The sequence below is a fragment of the Cyanistes caeruleus genome, chromosome 5, assembly GCF_971803275.1.
Source record: "Cyanistes caeruleus chromosome 5, bCyaCae1.hap1.1, whole genome shotgun sequence".
NCBI classification, from domain to species: Eukaryota; Metazoa; Chordata; class Aves; order Passeriformes; family Paridae; genus Cyanistes; species Cyanistes caeruleus.
In genome coordinates, this window is record NC_141705.1 from 5,263,590 (window position 1) to 5,278,149 (window position 14,560).

Below are 14,560 nucleotides of genomic sequence, written 5' to 3' on the forward strand. Positions count from 1 at the left end.
ATTTCTCCACATGTTCTTAAAATAGAAAAAGCAAAGTATGCGCTGGCAGAGTTTTAATTTCAGACATTCAAATCTCAGGGCAATACTGCAGCTTAGTGAACAAGACAAGGCACATCTGTAATGTACTATAGCCCACATTCTGTCCCACTGGCAATTCATTTTCTACCATGATGCCTTTTCCATTCCAGTTAGTGGTGTGAACAAATAGGAAAAGGGCATCAAGTTATTTACTGGATGTGACTCAGAAAGCAGAATCAAATTTCACAGCCAGGGAAGGACAAATGGGAAGCTGATAAGGAACAATTTTCTTGGGACTTTGTGCTGAATGATGGTTTCTTCCAGACCTGTCCCTCCTCTGGTCTCACAGATCCATTTATTACATCTGATTTACCTTACTCTTTTCACTTCTTACCTTGCCTCTTCAATTTTCACTAAATTCAGGCCTGTGAGATATATTACAGAAGCTGATTCCTTTGTTATTTTTCACTGGAATGGAGAGACCAATGCTGAGCATAGAGGGGACAAAAGGAGAGAGGTGCTGCTGTGCACACACTATCAGAGCCTGCTACAGCAGAGACAAATTCTTCCCCAAGTTAATTAAAACCCTTCTTATTCAATCACTCACCAAAAAAAGGCAAAATTCGGGAATAATACAGACCATCTATCCGTTATCTATTTAATCCTGACCCTCATCCTAGTACAGTCTCAATAATTCAGTTTTTAACTTGTTGGACGCCATGACATTGATTATTCCTTAAGCACAGGAATAATAAATAATATTAATAATAATTAATGCCTGTAGAGCTTTCTGCAAAAAGATAGTTGCTATAGAAACATTAAGCTGTTCATATGTGTACAATCATTATTGCAACTTATTTAATTTGAAAATAAGAGGATCCATACATGGCAGAGGTTAATTTTACAAGTGTTTATTGTTTTGTTGTTTTTTTGCTCTTTTTTATTTAATAAAACAGACACCTAAACATATTTTGTTTACTTATTAACTTACAGGTAACAGGTTACATTTACAGCTGAATTATTTCAGTCTCATACAGCTATTAAATCAACCTGGGTTTGCAGCAGAATAAGGCTGGAGCAGCAGAAAGTGAATCACATGCATAATTTGTACAGTTCCTTAGGTAATCCTTGTTGCATTTCAAGGCCATTGGAAAAGTACTAGTGTAGAGAGTATTAATTGCTTTGCTGGTCATTATTTCTATCTGCCAGCCTGTTAATAGATAATTTTGGTGGGAAAATTCATTCTGGAAAATCTTCAGAAGAGGTTTATATGTCTTATCTATGTTCAAGAAACAAAAGTACATATAGATGGGTACCTCATTCCTTCCTCCACCTCCATATTTGAAACAAGAGTGACACACCAGCAGAAAATAAATTTAAATTCTCTGGTGGAGTGGGCTGTTGCTTTTGGAGAATGAAGAATGTCGTGAGCCATGACTGAAAATACTACACTGAAAGAATTAAAATGCATCAAAGACAAGATTTCTTCTATTTCCCCTACCTCTGCTTCTAGGACAAGAAATTAAATCTTAGCAAAGTTCTTAGGTAATCCAAATTTCTATTATTTAATTTTTTTTCCCCCTGTTTTATTTTGGTTGTAATACTAGATTTCAATAAAAAAAAAAAGTATGAAGACATCTCAACCCATCTCAAGGTCATCTCTAACACTGTTATCACAATTCACAGAGCCTTTGGAAAGACTTTTTTTTTTGGGCTGAACAAATCATAATTTGTCATCTCAAGTTTTTGAGCCATCTGTTTGAAGAAGCATTAAATCTACACTATTTTTATCCAGCAACTACAGCATCTATTTTTATTTTGTTATGTTTTACAGGAGCTCTATTGTTAGCTTTTTCAAAGCCTTCTGAAGAGGTTTAAACTTCTGATGACTTTTTATTTTTAACTTTCTAAATTGCTACCTGTTCTTAATTTACCTTCATTTCTGTATTATGAGGTAGCTCAATGTGTTCAGACTGTCTGGTTTCCTTAAATCTTAGAGATGACCTGTTTCTATTTGATACATATTTATTTATCTGTATTTACATATAATGTTTGAAATGAAAATTTAGAACCCAAAATTACATTTCTCTATCACGTCAGTGTTCAGCAGATGCAATGATGGATTAGTACATATTCCACTATATCCCACTTTGTTTTGATTCTATGGGCTGGCACTAAGAAACAAGGAATGTACATCAACCTTCCACAAAACAAATCTTTATTTTTTCAGGACATAAACATCAGAAGGGAGAATTTCTTTTAAAGAAGCAGATGTCTGCACCAAACAAGAGAGCTGGTTTGGTCTGTAGGAGAGAAGGAGAAGGAGACTCTTCCCTGAAGAGGAGGGAAAAAAGGTAACAGAAAAATGAAGCAAATAAATAAATCCCAAATTAATTCAGAAGATGTTGCAAGAATTATGTCTGAAGTATATGAAGCATATTACTTATAAGTACTCCTTTCTATTTCTTTCCTATTTTAATTTGACTGGATAAAAACTGTTTCAAGACTGCTGATACTTCAGGAATGCTAAAATATACTGGCCCTGAAAAACAGAAACCAGCTAAGTGTAAAACTCAGGGACTTCTGGTGCATAACAGTTTTTTAAACAAAATCATAAATAAAACATATAGAATAGATCAACCAGTAAATTAGCACAGAGTGGGGCAGCTGGGTGCAGTGAAAACTCCAGCACCAATAAAGCCAATAACAATTTTGACAATGATTTCACAGGGACCAATAACTCAGCTTAGAGTACACATATTTCAGACAGTAATTTTTGAGAAAAATGGATGAATTTAAATGAAAAACTTCTGGTTTGAATTCTGAAACAGCCAAAATTGACTTATGATTTGATGAAATAATTCAGATTTGAATTCTAGAACTTTTGTTTCTGAATACATATAAATGTACAAAGGGTGATACAAACAGTTCAAGGGTTGCTGGGCTGGGCTTTTACTGATTTAACAGTAGATCTGAATTATTTTACTAGATTGCTCATCTTAGGTCCTGTGCAGGAGTAATAGTTGGACTCAATCCTTGTGGGTCCCTTCCAACTGGGCATACTCTGTCATTCTGTGAAACCATGTCTAAAAGAAGCACTTATTTAATTAGTCTAAACATAAAATTAAGTAGAAAAAAAATCCTCAAAAGAAATGGGCTGGGTTTTCATTTAATTTTGGAGGCCAGTGGCTAAATTCCTGGTAAAGGGTTCTTCTCAGCAGGATGACATTGAGGCAGTTCAGCCTCAGTTTCTGGAGACCAATTTGGGCCAGTGTCTACTGAATGTGAAGACTGAGCCACTCACCTGGAATAGGAAAATTTCCTGAGGACACAAAAAAGAGAAGAAACTTTCTTCTGGTGTGATCCAGAGCTTCATTGGATTCTCTTTCTTGACCTAATACAAGCAATAAGGAAAAATCTATATGAGATTGGCTGGATTAGGATTAGAGTTTAAGTGTTAAAAACAAGAAGTGGTTTATTTATGAAAAATTGATTTGAGTCCTGTTGTGTTCTATATTTAGCCAACAGCCATGTTTTGAGTGTGTAATACATATTTATGTGAGTAGTACATATCTAATAAACCCATCATTAGCCACCACTTTTTAATCAAGGCTCTCAGAACATAGAAAGAAGGAACTCTGTTATATTGTCTTCATTTGTTTTATTTTCCAATAAAAGGTAAATTGCTGCTTTCCTTTTCTTGTTAAAAGTTGACTTTTTTGGGGTTTTTTTCCTGGATTTAATTTGCTATTGCAGTGCTTTCAAATGTTTTGCTATTAAAATAAGTAAAAGACAGAAAAGGACTGATAGATAGACACATCCTGTTTTGTCTGCCTTGATATATTTTGCCATCCACAAGAATAGAAACTAAGTAAAACCTAGTTTGGCTGTGAAAGAAAAAAAACAACAAAAACCAGACACAAAACACTCTAAAGTTGCACCTGAATTATTATTCTGTTCATAAAAACACTATTGATAGAAGCTACAACTACCAGAGCAAATGTCCTGTCACCATCTTGTTTGCAAAGCTGTGCTGGATAATGTCTTAAAAAAGTAGAGAGAAGAAATAATGACAACTCTCACTTCAAGTATTAAAAAGAGGTTTGGGATTTTTTTTTGCTCTTAAGAGTTCAGACTCTCTTCCCTTGCAAAGCAAATAATGCAAAAACTCCAAGAAGCACAAGATTAGATCAGAGCTCTGCTCTTCTATATCCTGGGCAAACACAAATTAAAGTTAAGAATTCTTAACCCTGCACTGCTGAATGGAGGCAAAACCAGAAGGGCAGAAATAAGATAAGAAAGCAGATCAGGAATAAAGAGCCCAGGTCCTAAATCCATGTGTGGGTTTAGGCACAGCAATGCCTAACCTCACATGCTGATGTGACAGTACCCAGGACTAGACTTTAAGGAGCTTGAGGAAGGGTTTTGTGACAGCTGAGTTGCTCCTAGATATTGTGGAAGGAATGTTAATCTTTAACCCTGGACACTAAGGAGGATCGGATCCTTTCCAGTGCTGTTTGCTGATCTTTTACTTCCACCTGTGATTCTCATGTTGTATTAGAGGGTCTCATCCTAAAGTCTGACTGGAGCTTCCTTTTGAGATTATACCCTGACACCATTTTTTTAATTGAAGTTTGGGGGGGAAATTCATGTCTTTCTCTTTAACAGCAAAAAGTAACTGTTTCTTCACAAAGATGTCTTTCCAGCATTGAAGGTAGGAAGAGGAAAACTTAACTGAAAAAACCTGACTGTAAAATTCTAAAGTGCCACGTACATAGCAGCTTTATTCATACAATTCTATCATCCTGCTAAGCACTTTGCAATCTTTATTTCTTTCTTCTCACCTTCTGCAGGCCCATATTAAATTCATTCTCTGTCTCATGGACTACTGAAAGCCTCTTGGGATGAATTACAGGCTCTCAAAGAGGATGGATGGCAGGTTTTACCTCATGGCTCACAAACATGGACATTGGCAAGGGAGGTATCCAGGCCACGGCTCCCTGTGGCTGCCCTTTGACAGCTCTGTCTCCCAAACACCTGCCACTGTCAGTGCCCAAAGCCTGTTGAAAGGGAAATTCTAATTTTAACTGCTCAGGAGTAGCTCCATGCTGTCCCAGCATTTCCTATTTGTGTAATGCAGTTTCTAACTTGGACTAAGAAACACTTGAGGTGTGTGCTAATGTCCCTTATAAGGCTGGATGTGGTGACAAGATGCAGTGTAGTGGCATGTGGGATGTTGGTGTCAAAGTCAGAGGTTAGGAGTGAACACAAAGGCAACCTTTTGGGCATCAGCCATCCCAAATCAGAGGCTCTGTGGACAAAGGAAGGACTCGAGCACAGAAAACCACTGCAGAGCTGAGGACATCCTTTTTCCTCGCACATACACATGGAATTCAGCACTCTTCATGCTTCACTGAGTACAGACAGAACAAACAGAAAGGTAAAGGCTGCAGGATCAGGGAATAAAGTTCCAAGCTTTATGTTCTTCTTATTTTCTTACAATTTTCTCTTTCTCTGAACTGAGACAGAAAGCTTTCTTCTCTCCTGAGAGGGGGCGGCTCTGCAAGGGACAGGACACGCAGGACACGCGTTTTTGGGGAGAGGTTACAGAATCAGCCACAAATTCAGCAATCTGATACAGACCAAACCTCCCACTGAGCATCTCTGGCCAGGGAATGTAAAGGAGTTTTTGAAGGCAGAGTGAGTGCATGGCTACCAAACGAGATCATAAAGCCAGTGCAGAGAGCCAATATGAGCCAGGATGCAGGTTCAGAACTGGGTGAGAAACAAAGAAACTTCAGTCAATAAAGCACGAGTGCTGGAGCAGCAGGCACCCTCAGGGTTATATTTTAGGAAAAAGCAATTGCAGAGACTGAAGAGAAAATAAACTCTGATTTCTAAACACTCACAGATAGCTGATAGCTTGGAGTTTTAGCAGTTGCTTCCATTACAGCCATCTCATGCAAATACTGCAGGTGAATCATTATCATAATCGCCCAGTTTGGAATACAATCATCTGTGTGCTGTTCCATGTGAGAAATATTAATTCTGTTTGCCTGTCTCTCTCAGTGGTGCCAGATGAAAAACTCCAAACTATTTTCTTTATGTGTGACAATAAAATCAATTGGATTCCACAATTGTTCAGAAATAAGGAACTTAAATATTTTAAGAGAAGTTGGTCTAAAATAAGGCCAGGAAAACAATTCTCTCCAACTGTAATTTCCTGCCTGACTGCACAACAATTTTCTACAAACTATCTTCTTCTGTAGATTCAGCTGGAATTCAGCCAGGATGGATTCTATTAGAAAAACACTTACATCCATCTTTAAAACACTTGACATCAGCCCTGTTCACACAACTGATCCATTTGGACCGGGCAGGTTGGATGAATTCTAGGGAGCATCTTGTGTTCCCCTAAATGAAAGGAACATCAAAGGAAAACTGACTGTGGTGGGTGTAGAACTGACAAAACAAACAGGCAAAACAAACCAGCAGAAATAAGTCTCTCCACTCAGATTTTTGTTTCAGCCTGCAGGTTGGAATCTTTCATGGAAGTAATTCTCCATCTTAATTATTTTTCCCGTGATAAATTTCAGTCTTTCAGTAACTTTCCAGTCTTCAATCTCTTTTTCTTTTTCTTGGGAAACTTTAAGGGATGAGGCTTTGAGCACTGCAGTCTTCCTCCTTAAAAAAATATATATTGACTTAATAGCTTTTTTTTCTTTCTATTCTTTTTTCCCACTAGGAATCTTGACAGGACAGATCAATTGGGCCTACTTAAAACCTTTTTATTTCTAACCATATTATTTTCTGTTCAACTTAACAGTGACAGGTCTCTGGGCTGCAATCTAAAAGCTTCAATATGCATTTCTGACCTACACAGGTGGAAAAAGCACAATTTTTCTTAAATGAGACATATTCTCTGTCACAGTACCTAAAAAATTACATAGTTAAACTGCTTCTTCTAAATTATTGAATAGACACCAAGCAGTAAAATTGTACAACTTGGAAGAGTTTTCAGCTGTGTTCGTCAAACTGTTCATTGAATTTTACATAAATGTAACTTTTGCAAAATAATATTGACAAGAAAACAAGAAATAGTTTTGAACCAAAAATTTCTCCCATCTGGATGTATTGTGAAAAAACAGGTGAAAAACATTGAGGAAAATGTGTTTTCATGTGCATGTGGTTAGAACTGGTTAAAGTTTACTAAGTGCTAAATATGTCAAAGCATAGTCTTAAGGACAAGTATATAAACATATAAATTTGTCTTATAAAATAAAAATATATACATAGAAGGCAAATATGTTCATATATATGTTCATATATTTATATATATATAAAAGAATAAAATGCATTTATTTCTTCTTGTGGCAGAATAAGAAATTTTCTTAATTTCTTTATTTCTTCTTGTGTATTTATTTCTTCACTGGCACGATCTATCTGCTTTTTATTAGTCATGTTTGGGTTTGGGGTTTTTTTGGCTGGTTGGTTGTGTTTTTTGTTTACATTGGAAATAGCTTCCCATTCTTTCCAGGTGGAATTATAAAAATGCAATTTCTCCTCTGTTTGAATTAAGATGTCCTGGAAGGTGCAAGTGGACACCTTCATATTCTGTAACTGTCAGTCCAGGTCCTTCTTTGCATATGGAAATGCCCACATAAGCACCAAACACTAAAAAACACATTTGGAAGTCAGTAAAAGATTGGAGGGAAAACCAGGAAGGGCAAAGCAATCAGAGGATGAAAATCACAAGGAAAAGGCAGTGCTGTGTGTGAAAGTAAAGTACAGGGAAATTTCGTTATACTGATCAGAACAGCAACTGCAAATGGAAGAGAACAGGTGACACAGAGTGTGAAGCCTAATGTTGCAGTGTCATTACAGAACAGAGGCCAAAAAAGCAGCATTTTCTTATTTTTTGAATGCAAAATATTCCAAATATTTGCTATTATCAGAAGGGAACACAGGGAAGGAGGCAAAAAAAAATAGTTGAGATTTGTTTCTAGATATGTCAGTACACTTGTCAAATAAGTTAATATACTTTTAGATAAGCATAAGTCAAAATTGTTCATAGCTATTTAAAAGAGTTATGCATGTATGTGCATGGTAAAAAATAAAAGAAACCTTTTTTTTCCTAACTACTTTTACAATGTTTGCATATATAATTCAAATACTTCCACATTCAAATAAACAGTTAATCCTGGGTTTCAAGAACATGTTTAATGATTCACAGGGCAATCTCCAGTTGGAATATGTTTCTTATACACCAACAAGAATTTTAAATAACAAAAAAGGATCATGGAATATATTTGTGAAAAATGAGTGACCATTTCAGGCAAGCCTTTTCCATACACATGTAGGACTTGAAGAATTTGTAAACCAAGGATACATTTTTTTGATCAGGGAAGTTATTTTTTTTTTTCTTCTTCTTAGTGATAAAATGATTATCAAGTTAATAATTACTTGATCTACAATACAATCTTTGATTGACAGTCTAGTCCAGTGATTTCCTTGAAAAGTGTTCCTTGATGAGAATTTCCATAGGAAACTAATATATCCTGTGGCATTTCCCTACCTGCAGCACAAGCAGTTAATACACTTGTACCACTGCTGTAAATAAAATTGTCTAGTCCAGTTTGGGAAGGAGTGAAGTTAGAAAATGGAAATTTTGAAATTCTGTTTAGATAAACAGAGAACCAACAAGAAATACAGGAAATAATAGTGGTGATGGCAATTCCTGAAAAGCCTCAATTAAAAGTATTTTAATTACTTCTTCTTTTAAATTGCAATTGCTTTAATGTGTTTTTGTGTTGTTTTCAAGATGCTGTGAGCTCAAGCTAATTGGGAGGCTCCATAAAAGGGGGAAGATTTGGAAGGATACTCTTGAAAAGAGGCCACTCGAATGAAGAGAAAATAGATGCTTTCAAAATTAATCTGGTATATGAAATACCAGACAAATGGGTACAGCTTCTTGTTTTTCCCACTCAGCCCTGTGCACTTGCTGGGTGTCTGTCAGCAGCCTTTAATGGATATGACTCCCAGGAAAAAAACAGCTCATAATGTCATGACAATAGGGGACCTTTCATGTGCCTTAATGATGACAATCAAAATCAGCAATGCTGAAAACCTTAAAAAGCAAAGCATAGCTTGGATTTCTTTATCTAAAGGAAATTTTGGGGACTCACATCTCTTTGAGACTTTTTTCTTCCTCATCTTTGGGTCCCAAAGAGCTCCCATATCATGGTGAAAATGACAAACTTTTCCCACAACTTCTTTCTAAGGATAATCCTGTTGAAACATCAGGGTTGTTTGAAAACTGTGGTGATGGTTTAAAGGCAAATGAGGGGTGGTGGGAGCTGAACTCCTCCACAGCTGAGCTCCCCCACGTCTCCCTGGCTGGGAGGATATAAGATCCTCAGAAGGCAGATTGCTCGTTATGAGAAATCCCCATCTGAAAGATGAGCTTTGTGCCTCTTACTCTTCCTTCCTGAGACCTCTCCTCTGTTCTCCCAGTCTGGAGATCCATCTTTCCCTCCCCTCATGGTAGCTATGACTAGGAGTGATGCAGAGGGAAGGCTGACGTGGGAAACTTCACAGTCCCTGACTTTGCAGAATTGTGGTGTTTTTCTGTTGCTGAGTAACATTCTACTAATGCCATTCTATTGACGTCATTCTAAAAGTCATAATTCTTTAAAGTCAATAGCTACGTGTTTTGGACTTCCTTTTGCTCCTAGTTTAGTTTAGTTTAGCTTAGCTTAGTTTAGTTTAGTTTAGCTTAGCTTAGTTTAGTTTAGTTTAGTTTAGCTTAGCTTAGTTTAGTTTAGTTTAGTTTAGTTTAGCTTAGCTTAGCTTAGCTTAGTTTAGTTTAGTTTAGTTTAGTTTAGTTTAGTTTAGTTTAGTTTATTTGGGGATTGTTTCTCATTGCTATTGAAACCAGCAGCAGATTAAAGACAGAATGAGGACTGGAACACAAAGCTATATAAGGCACAGAGCATCTGCTTGAGTCAAAACCTGAAGCTGTGTAATTTTTCTCATAAGGCAGTAAGATGCCAAAACCACTCATATCAAAGCTATATTTTGGTCAAACAGAACAAGCATTCACCATTTATCAGGAGCTGAGACTAGTAAATTATTTGTCATTCTCCCCAGTGCTCCCTAAGCACTGTCAGCTTTCCATGCTTTGCTGTAAAAGCATTTCCTTTCTTAAATGACATTTGAAAGGGTGGTAAAGGCAGCTTTTTCTTTTTGATATATAACTGCATATTGTTAATATTTGGTGCATTATCCCAAGCAGTTGAAAAAGTGCAGGGCCAGCAAGGGGGAAAAGAGAGGAAATAAAGAGTTGTTAACTGCTGTTGTGCACAGATCATTTGTGTTCTGCTTCAAGAATAGATGATAGTTGTATGCAGCAGACACACACCTCAGCTGTACAATGGGAAAGTTTACATACTTATTCAGTCTCACCATGGGAATTGATATATTCCATATGTCATATAATAAAACATGTAATTCCATTGACAAATCCTAGAAAGGTATTTGGATTATTGAGTCATTTTTACATCACTCTCATTTGATCTCATCCCAGCTTATGCTAAGAGATCATTTCAGCCCAGTTTTGGTGAAATCAGTACATTCAAAAACATTTAGGCTTTTGTGACTGGCATGTTCAGAGAAGAAAAAGTCCTTTCATCAAAAAGCTCCTCAGCTGGAGAACGAGGAGTGAGAAGAGCTGTTGCTTTCAGGGCTACAAACTACACAATATTGAAAATCTCCTACTTGAATCAAGTAAAACCTGTACCAACTCCAGCTGCGACACCTGCTATTAAAAGACACCCTCACTGAGGATGGAAAGTCGATTTCTGGGGAGAGTGCACAAAATGCAGGGTTCTCTGAGGTCATTGAAGATGTTTTTCTGATGACTGTTACTTTCAACAGTTATGACTTGGGTTTCTTCAAACCTGAAGAAGAATTAACAGTGAATTTGGGGGAAATCCTCCAGCTATACAACAATAAAACATGTATTTAAAAACTAGGAGTGAATGCTCTCCCCTGTGATGACACTGAAGGATAATTTTTATTGGAAATCACAGCAGCAATTTAAAATGGATTACATTTTTTTTTTTTTAGAAGGGTGAATCATAGCCAATTTCACTGTTCCATCTACAACTCCTTGTGATTCATCCTGCCCAGATTTAAAAAATCTCTGTATGTCTGTTTCTGAGGCAGTCAGACAGCCTTCCTTTGTGATCAAAAAGAGAAATATACATATTTTCACAGACAGTTTATCTGACCCATTTTAGATGTTCACTTCTGATTGAGATGAATCAAACCCCAGTTTCCATTAACCACCCTGACTGTCAGAGTTCTGTGCCTGTAACAGGAACACGAGTGAATTGCTCTGATGTTGATACTCATCAATAAGATGAAGCTAAATATATAACCCAAGTTTGGAGAAGAATCTCTGTGAACCCCAAGAGATCTGCAAAGCAGCTCCTGGGGAATGTAAGTCCAAAATGATGCATCAATCTAACACACTACCAGGAGTTCTCTCCAATGATTTTTGGTTCTTGTACACTAAACTGTAAAGAATTACTTGTAAAACTACAACACTCAGATTGAATGAGAAGGGAAATAAGGATATTTTTTACTCCCTCAGTCTTCTTCATCTAATGTCATGAAGATCAGGGGAATTAACAAGACTTTTTGCTTTTCCTTTACTCCTCTCTGCATCACAATTTGCAGAGGAAGGAAATGCCCAAAAGGGAGATGTGCTGTGCTTTGATTAAGTTCACTGTGCAAATAATTAAGGAGGAATTAAATCTTTGTTTTCTTACTAAATCCTCCAGTGACCTCTTGCAGGGGCAAAGTTGTTTTGGTGATATCAGGACAGTGAGCAGAGAACCTGCCATTTGAAGCTCTGTAAAGAATTGTGCTGATGAGTTTTAGCCAGATCTAACACAAATTTCAATCACGATATGCATTTGTCTGTGTTTCTACTGAATGAAAAATTATTGCAAAAGCACAGTTTCTCCACACAAATATAAACTACAATGTACATGGGTGAGTGAGAAAATTTAATCATGTCTAAGGGTTAGGTCAATATTACTGAGAAAATAAAAGATATTTTATTGTCCAGATTTAAAAGACTTCCTTGTTGTGTGGTATGTATACACAGCTTGAAGGTGACAGGAATATTGTCCTAAGAAATAATTAGAGCAAAAAACCAAGCAATCTCTAAGGGCCTGTCAGCAATTAACTAAGTGATCATATCACAGTGGCCACACACCACTAATTTGGACTACTTCCATCCTAATAGGGCAGCCAAGGGATTTAAGTGCCAGATAAAAAAACCAACCAGGGAGTATGATCAAGAAGGTTGTTAGGTGTATTTTTTTTTTTCCAAGACACATAGCACAATTAACAGTTTTAAAAAAAAATTAGTTCTGCACAGGACCTGCATCTTCAAAAGGAAATTAGAGGTGAGTTAAAATGAAATTTCAATGAGGACAACTTCAGATATCAGGGCCCAAAAGGGTGAGTAATAATGAGATGTTTATGAGGAGGAGAAAAGTACTAAGAACACTTGTAGGCTTATGGGTAATCTAATGACCTTAAGAATGCAAAGTGTGATGCTACTTGAAGTCACTGAGCCAGAGGCATGACTGTGACTGCAGCAAGCACAAAAATAGACTGAAACAGACCATGAACATTCTCAGAGCAATAGAAAATCTTTTAGTGAGGGAATCAAATGGATTATTAACTTAAATACTGATGTCCCTCATGCAATGATGCCATCCAATTTAAACCCATAATAGTCAAGAAATCAGAAAATTGTGGTAAGTAAACAGAAGAGCTGATCTGACTGAGGAGTGGAGGGGTTGTTTTGACAGCAGTTGGAGCAGTGGTTGAGGTTTGTAATGTCAATGGAGGAGTTGGTTCTCAGCTATGAATTTCTCTCCCAAAAGAAGTAACAGGCTCACAGACATAAACAAATTTCACACAGAGTAACAGTGCTCATACTTTGAGTAGTAAAAAGCTCCTGTTTAACCAACATAAATGTTTTCAACACCAAAACTTAACCAAGAAGAAGAGAGAAGAAGAGAGGTGGGCCTTTGGTAGTTCCCATTAAATTTGAGTTTCTTTGCTACGCTAACTAATTGCACAGCCATTCTGAGATTTGTCTGATAAAGCCACTATATGATGTTCATAAACAAAACTGACTTCAAGATTGATTTTTTTACGCCACTTTCTTGTTGGCAGTTGGGATCTGCTGGTAATATACCTATTTGATCTTCTGTGTGTTAGTGGCTGGGGGTAAAAGGTAAAAAAAAAAAGAGCATATTTCTCTTTATATGGTCATTTTAGTTCTATCCAGTGAAGCTTTCAGCTTCATCAGATAATGCCCACATGTTCTCCTCATTGTGCTTCCTTTATTTACCTGAAGTCCAAACTTTCTCTTGCAGTCAATCTTCCTTTTTCGTCTACTCATGGTGATTCATTTTTCTTCCAATAAAAATAACTATTTTTATTATATATATATTATAATACATATACTATCTTATAATATATTATATATAATAAATATTATATCATATCAATTAAATAATATAATATATATCATATATATAACAGATTATAAATAATATTATATATAGTATAATAACTTTTTTTCCAGCAGTAATAATAACTAACTAAAGAAAATGAAAACAGGAAACAGTAGAAGCCAAATGATGACAAAAGGTGTTTCCTCTATTGCTGAAAGGGAGGGAGCAAGAGTGTTCTTTAATCCAAACTTCATGATACTCTGTTACATTCAAGCTGTGAGGTAAATGTTCCCTGATGAGCAATTAGCAAAAATCTGAGACTTGGAATCTTAAATCGTTCTTGTCTCTGATCTACAGGGTTGAGAAGTGTGTCAGGGCATCAGAAGCTGCAGACATCACTTTAATGAGATTTCCTGGTTAACTGTAAAACTTCCTTGAAGAGAGAGTTTGATGCCTGGGTGTGTTGGGAGCCTCCTGAGCAGGCTTCATTCCCATCAAGCCAACTCCTCAGGGACCTTCAACCCTCTTCACACACACACAAAACTGGCTGCTGGAAAGGTCCTTCCTTTACCCACAACAGGAGCAAATGCAATGATGATATTTTTGTCAGATTTCTGCCTAATGTGTTCTCAAAAAATTAGAGTTTCTTGCTCATTCTGGGCAATCTGCACTGGTGACAAATTGAATTTATCATCACAAAAATCCCCCGTTAACTTCAGTATTCCTTTAAGCAAGAAATCTAAGCTGATTATTTTTCATCTGAGGTGTTCCCTGTCCTCTTTGCAATGATTTTTGTTATGTGTAGATTGCACAATGAATAGTACAAAGACTCCCAAGGTTATACATGTTGAGAGCCTAATGAATGAAAAGAAAATTTGAAGACAATAACTACACTGCAGCATCCAAATACAAGTACAGAACCTTAATAAAAAAAATTAAAAATAAAATAAGAATTCAGTTGATTGGGTCATTGCAGAGATGCCATGAAGAAATTAACC

The 14,560-nt window shown here is 36.5% G+C and overlaps 1 long non-coding RNA gene across 1 annotated transcript; it reads left to right on the forward strand.

Moving 5' to 3' along the window:
- Window positions 1-1,011: 1,011 nt before the first annotated feature.
- On the forward strand, window positions 1,012-3,727 carry LOC111929100 (uncharacterized). Its single transcript, XR_002864523.2, has 2 exons — window positions 1,012-1,139; window positions 2,249-3,727. It is a non-coding gene; the product is annotated as an uncharacterized LOC111929100 (long non-coding RNA).
- Window positions 3,728-14,560: the final 10,833 nt, after the last annotated feature.